Raw genomic sequence first — 7344 nt, forward strand, 5'->3', positions numbered from 1 at the left:
GACTCCAGATCAGCCCTCCCGAGAGGTTTTAGGGCTTGGCGGCGGCTCCGTATCGTAAAACGCGATGAATTCTTCTCTCTGATATTTTCCCTGAAACCAAATATATAGAGTTGGAGTTGAGGTCGGAGGAGCTCCAGGGGGCCCACGAGGCAGGGGGCGCGCTCTAGGGGGGCAGGCGCGCCCCCACCCTCGTGGACAGGTGGTGGGCCCCTGGTCTTCACCTTTTGTAAGGATTTTTTTATTATTTCCGAATAGATGTTCTGTGAAGTTTCAGGTCATTCCGAGAACTTTTGTTTCTACACATAAATAACACCATGGCAATTCTGCTGAAAACAGCGTCAGTCCGGGTTAGTTCCATTCAAATCATGCAAGTTAGAGTCCAATTCAAGGGAAAAAGTGTTTGGAAAAGTAGATACGACGGAGACGTATCACTCGACAGCAATTTGTTCACCCACCCTAGATTACGATATTGTCGGAGTAATGGGCCACGGGTAGGCTAACCCGAGGCCCCGAACCTTTCAAGACATCGGGGCTGACTGCGCCCCTCAAGACGCCAGGATGAAGAGCCGCCTTCTGGAGGCCGGCTGAAGGAACAGTCGACTACCCGCATGCGGCCGAGTCCTAGAGGCGAGGTCAAGACCGGCCGACTCCCACCTGGCGGCTTCCAGAGAAGCCGGCCACGGGGAGTCGGCCCACGGCACCAACGAAGCCCATGCCCTCATCAAGGGTGATGGGACGGGGAGTGGCGACAGTGAAGCCCACTCCCTCCCCTTTCCAGGGGATGGCTAGGCCACAGTGCGCCGTACCAACGGAGATCTCCGTCTGGCGCGACACTGTTGCTATGCCATCCCTGACATCAGCAATAGTGGGCGGAGTCCTGCACCCACGACGGCCTGTCAGTACGGTCCACGGATGACGGGCCCTACCGGCCAGCGAGAGTCCACAAGACGGCAAGAGCGCCACTAGTCGGACCCGTAGGGAGCCGACCCCCGGGAGTCGGCCAGCCCCTCCTGCGGGTCCCCCACGCCATTAACTAGACGAGACAGAGAGTGGCTATAGTGATCACCCGCCAGACGGCGGGGCTGTAGCCATGACCCCATGACCAAGCCTGCATCATTAGAAGCACGGCTACAGTAATCAGCAGCCGGCAAGACCCGCAAGCGGCGGGTACGGCCTGTCGGTTCCGTACCGGACTAGTCGGCGGGGCCCACCAGTCGGCGGGCCCCAGCAGTCGGCAGAAAGGCCGGCAGGCGAAGAGACTGACGGCTGGGCCCTGCGCCCAGTCAGTTTACCATTGTACCCCTGGGGGGTAGGCCTATATAAACCCCCCAGGGCACCCATGCAAAGGGTCCCGCCCATTAGAACTATACCAGATCATAGAGGGAGGAGAGAGCTAGCCCTACCTTCTCCTACCTCTAGCATACAGCTCGAGGAGCGCCCTTGTACTCACTTTGCCTTAGTGATCATGCGGAGACCCTGCAGAGTAGGACTAGGGGTGTTATCTCCTAGGAGAGCCCCGAACCTAGGTAAAGTATGCCGGCGTTTGTGTCTACGCCTCATCCCGCTTCCGGGCACCGGCGAAGTTCTACTCGCTCCCACCATGATAAGCCATCCATTGGCATATGTCACACCCAACCCCCGACATTTGGCGCCCACCATGGGGCCAGGTGCACCGTCGTCCGGAGACCTGTTCTGGACGGGAACCCTTTTCCTCCCCGGCGAGCGCAGCCAGCCCGACATGCCAGACGGAGTCTGCGCCGACGCGCTGCATGGCGCTGAAATCGCCTGCGCGGCTAGTTGCCTCGCCGATCTTGTCGGCGGGGTCCGCCTCTCCGACGAGCCCGCATCTAACACGGGCACAGGCAGCCCCGAGAGCCTCCTCGCGGGCCTCCTCGATAAACTCCACGTCGCCAGTGAGCCAGCTGGGGACTTGGAGTCCGTAGGCTCCACCGATCTGATGTTGGTCGACTCCAACACCGCGTCGCTTGACACATTCCCCACGAACGTGGTGGTCTATGACGAGCCGCTCCCTTGCGCGGAGAGCGGCGGAAGCACCATCACGGAAGTGCTTGTCATTAGTCATGGCGAGCACTCCGGCGGGGGTGATTATGACCCGCTCAGCGCGGCGCTGGAAGACCTGGCAGCGCCCATTCCCGAAGACACCGACGCCGAGACGCTGGAGGCACGCCGCCTTCAGCTAGTCGAAGGCGCCAAGAAGCTGGCAGCATGAGACGCCTATCAGAGGCCTACCAATGTGAGATGGTCGGCGCTGTGGCCGGCACGCCGGCTCCAGCTGGACCTAGCCGCCTTGGCACGGTCCAGCAGTGCGGCGTGGCCATCGCCAACCTGTTCGGGGCAAATCGCCCCGTTTACGCCACGCCTGCGGAGAACATCCGAGCCGCCCAGGCGGCGGCGGATGAGCTAGACAAATTCGAGGGCGAAGAACGTCGCTTGATGACGGAGCGCGTCCAGCGACCCCTTGACGCGGCTGTGGAGCAGAACGAGGCCGGCTGCCGCACTGATGTGCCGCACCGGCAGAATGACGACCTGCCTCCCCGCTGAGACCAAGGCACGACATCTCGGACGCTGACTGGTGGCATCCGTGGAAGAAAGGACAAGGAGCCGGCTGCCAGCCACAGTCGGACTCGCATCACCATAGAACGTGACCAAGACGGCCGCCCAAGAGCAGTGGAACGATGGGACGACTGTCCGTCTCCTCCCCCTCGTAGGGAAAGGCGAGTCTCCATGCCGCCTGTTGATCACCTGATGCTCGACGACCGCCTTGGCCGCAGAGAGGGAGTCGGAGAGAATGACGCCCGCCACCGGATCGACCGTCTCCACCGATCCCTGGCGCTTGAAGAAGAAGAAGAGTTGGGTCCACCGTGTTTCGGCCCTCGCATTCGAGACGAGCCCTTCCCCAAAGGGTTCACGCTCCCAAGAGACACACCCAAATACACGGGCTCCGTGAAGCCGGAAGATTGGCTAGTTGACTACTCCACGGCCGTCAGCATAGGCAACGGCAAAAAGCGTGTTGCCGTGAAGTACGTTCCGCTCATGCTCCAGGGCACGGCCCGGACATGGCTGAACAACTTGAAGCCCCGCAGCATCAACAGTTGGGTTGACTTCACCGACGCCTTCGTCTGCAACTTCACCAGCACGTACAAGCGGCCACCCAAACCTCGCCAGCTCTCCTTGTGCGTGCAAGGCCCCAACGAGTCAACTCGCGACTACCTCACGCACTGGGCCGAGCTCCGCAACTCCTGCGAGGGCGTGCACGAGGTGCAGGCCATTGAGTACTTCACTGCAGGATGTCGAGAGGGCACCCTCCTCAAGCACAGGCTTCTCTGCGATGAGCCGGAGACCCTCGACGAGCTGCTGATCATAGCAGACAAATATGCCACGGCCGACTCCTCCATGAAGACAGAGATCCAAGTTAGTGCGACAGGCAAGGTGGCTCCTAAGGTCCTCGAACCCCGGCTGGTGACACTAGTCGGCGTCAACAGCAGAGCGACCACAAGCGCAAAGCCCCACAGCCGGCTTCCACCAGCCGGCAGGTGGCAACAGTCGAAGACCAGCAGCCGGAAGGGCAGCCCCCGCCCAAACGTCAGAAGGGCGGCAAGCCCAACTGGCAGCCGGCTTTCTCATATGAGCAGACTTTGGATGGACCCTGCAAATTCCATACTGGCGCGAAGCCGTCCAACCACACCACTCGGAAGTGCCACTGGCTCACCAGGATCGCCAAGGGAGACGGCCTTTTGCCTCCCCCACCTGCTGGGCAGCTGCCTCCTCCTCTGCCCCAGCAGCCGGCGGTCAGACCAGTCGGCGCGATATAAGACGAGTCTCCAGAAGAGCATGGAACCTATGTCGTGTTCACCAGCGTGGCCGATGATCGACGCAGCAGGCGGCTGCAGGAGCAAGAGGTGAATGCAGTAGCATCTGAGACACCAAAGTTCATGCATTGGTCTGAGAAGCCCATCAGCTGGAGCAGAGCTGACCACCCGGAAGTAATGCCCAAATTTGGCTCCTATGCCTTGGTTTTGGACGCCACCTTTGCCATGGACAAGCAAGCTGCTCGCTTCTCCAGAGTCCTGATAGATGGCGGCAACAACATCAACATCCTGTACAAGGATACCGTCGACAAATTAGGAATCAGACAGAGGCAGCTTCAGTCCAGCCGGACAGTGTTGCATGGCATAGTTCCTGGCCTTTCCTGCTCACCAATCGGCAAGATTCTGATTGACGTCCTCTTTGGAGACAAAGATCATTTCTGCCAAGAGTCAATTTGGTTTGAGGTGGTGGACCTTGCGAGCCCATACCACGCGTTACTTGGCCGGCCTGCCCTGGCCAAGTTCATGGCTGTCCCCCACTATGCCTACCTCAAGATGAAGATGCCGAGTTCCAAGGGGATTCTGACCATAACTGGCAACTACAAGAAGTCGTCTGCCTGCGCAGCAGAGAGTAGTCGGCTGGACGAGTCCCTCGTGATCGCAGTTGAGAAGCGGCTCCTTGACCGGGTTGTGGCGATGGCAAGCAAGCAGCCAGAGATGTCGCCCGATCCCAAGGAGTTGGAAGCTGAAGGATCGTTCAAGCCGGCCAAAGAAACGAAGAAGATACCCTTGGATCCAGAGCACCCGAAGAGGTACGCTGTCGTAGGTGCAAACCTCGACAGCAAATAGCAAGGCGAGCTCGTTAATTTCCTCCGTGAGAATAGGGACATCTTCGCATGGTCCCCCAAAGACATGCCAGGTGTCCCGACGGATTTCGCCGAGCACAAATTACATGTCCGGTCCGATGCCAACCTAGTCAGGCAGCCCTTGTGCCGCTTGTCAGAAGAGAAGAGTTGTTGGAGAAGAGATAGCCCGGCTGCTGGTAGCCGGCTTCATCATGGAGGTGTTCTTTCCAGAATGGCTTGCCAACCCGGTCTAGTGTCACAGCCCTAGAATATCTGAGTGTAATAGTTGCATTAGTGAGCCTGCATCATGTTTATATTTCAAGGAAATTGAAATGAGGAATATTCAAAGCCTCAGAAATTATCTTAAAAGAAGGGCAAGAACCCTTTAAATTGCATTTAGTGATTCCAAATTGCCTTAAAAATAGTGTTGAGAATTTGGGCAAGGGTTATATACCAAACCAAAATTTTGGAACATTTTTAAGGGATTATTTGGTCTCTGAATTTAAAACAATATTCTATTTGAATTTGAAAATATATTCAAATATATATGGGATAAGTTTTCAAATGCTCTGTGATAATTTATGTGCCTCTGGAAAAGTCCATGAGGCAACATAAATATACTCAGAGGATGTTCTGGCATTGTTTGAATTTTGTTTGAATTCAAAACAGTGGCAAAGGATTAAATAAAAGAAAATATAAGGAATATAAAACAGAACAGAACTTACCTCTAGCAGCAGCCCACCTGAGCCGGCCCATCAGGTGGCCCAGCCCACCACCGCAACCCCCTCTCTCGTCTTCCTCCCCGTGCCAGTAGACAGGGCGCGTGCTCGTCGCGCGCGCGCCAGCTCATGCCTCCACCGCGACGCCCCGGCTCTTCTGAACGCGCCACGGAGACACCCGAGACCCTCTCCCAGTGTTCCCCTCGCAGCTCTCTCTCCCCCTAATCCGCTCCCTCCCCTCTTTCTGTTCGTGGGCGCCCGAGAACGCCGACGAGCACCACCGATCCACTGCGTCCCCTTCGCTTCTCCGACCGGTCCAGATGCCCCGTCGTCCCGCTCTGCATCTCCTCGTCGACACACGCAACACCAGGAGCAGCAGAGCGCCACCCCCATCGTCTCCATCACCACCTCTGCTTCGTCACTGCCATCGTCGATTCGCCGGCCAGAGAACTTCCCCGACCTCGCCATCGCCTCTGCTAGACCCGCTGTGAGCGCCTCCGTCTTCCCCCTACTCCCCGAGCTCGATATCGTCTCCTAGCCGCGTTAGTCGTCGGAGCCGAAACCTCACTGTCGCCGGCTATGTCGCCGCCGTGGTTACAGCCACTGCATCTCGCATCCGCGCATGCCACCGTGCTCACCACCTCCCTAGCAACCTAGTGCCACCAGCCACGCCTACCTTCGTGCACCGCAGTTGCTGCCTGCCTCAAGCCCGTGGCTCTACCGCCGCCAAACCTCAACGCCGGCGAGATTTCGACCACTCCGCGCCCTCCAGCTTGGTCCGTTGGATGGGGGCGAGAAAGGGGCATCTCCTGGTGCCCTTGGTGCTTCGAAATACTGTCGGAGCAGTGTTTCCGGCGAGCCTCCGTCGTGGTCAATGGTCGCCGGCAGTTAACCCCGGCCGTGCCGACGTGGCATGCTTAATTAGCCCTAACCGCACCACTGAGCCACTAACAGTGGGTCCCAGCCCCGCTAATGTTTTGGTTAGGAATTAATTAAGCCCAATTTGCCACTGTTACGCTGACATGTAGGACCCACACGTCAGATTTGACCCCGTTGACCTATTGACGCCATGTTGATGTAGTGATGACGTCATAATGCAGTTAACTGGATTTTCTTATTTAGAGATAAATCCAGGAAATTTCAAAAAATATCCTAAACTTCTAAAATTCATAGCAATTAAACCGTAACTCTAAATGAAATAAATTATATATGAAAAATGATCAGAAAAATCCAATCTCCATTTTCATGCATGTTGGAACAACTTATGGCTGCTGTTTAGGCCAAATCATATAAATGGCATTTAAACCCTCACATATGGAGTTTGAATTTGAACCTAAGGTTCAAACCAACTCCATTTAACATGTTGCTAGTTGCATTAGCTCAAAACACAGCATATTGACATGTCATGATCATGCATCATATTGTGCATTGCATTGATTGTGTTTTCCTTCTCTGTTGCCGGTATTTGCCCCCTCTCGATAGATGTGGTTCCGACGATGAGTTTGATGACACCGATGAAGAGCTATATTATCTTCAGAAGTGCCAGGCAAGCAAAACCCCCTTGTTCGTTCCGATACAATCCCACTCTCTCGCTCCTGTTCTCTTTTACTGCATTAGGACAACATCGATTCAACTGTTACTTGCTGCGGTAGATGAACCCCTTTTCCTCTGCATGACCTGTCATTGCCACAGTAAATAGATGAAACCCACTAGCATGAGTAGGAGTTGTTTGATCCCTGATGTTCCTACTCATTCATGCTTGTTTGTCGTGCCTGCTACTGCTTAGAGTCGAGTCGGGTCTGATTCATCGGGAATGAATTGGAATGGTGATGAACATGTCCTACTGTGTGTGAGCTAAGTGTGTGAACACGATTTGGTAAAGGTAGGGGTGAGAGGCCATGTAGGAGTACATGGTGGGTTGTCTCACTGAAGCCATCATCAGGAACTGAGTTC

The sequence above is a fragment of the Triticum urartu genome, chromosome 4, assembly GCF_003073215.2.
Source record: "Triticum urartu cultivar G1812 chromosome 4, Tu2.1, whole genome shotgun sequence".
Lineage (NCBI taxonomy): Eukaryota > Viridiplantae > Streptophyta > Magnoliopsida > Poales > Poaceae > Triticum > Triticum urartu.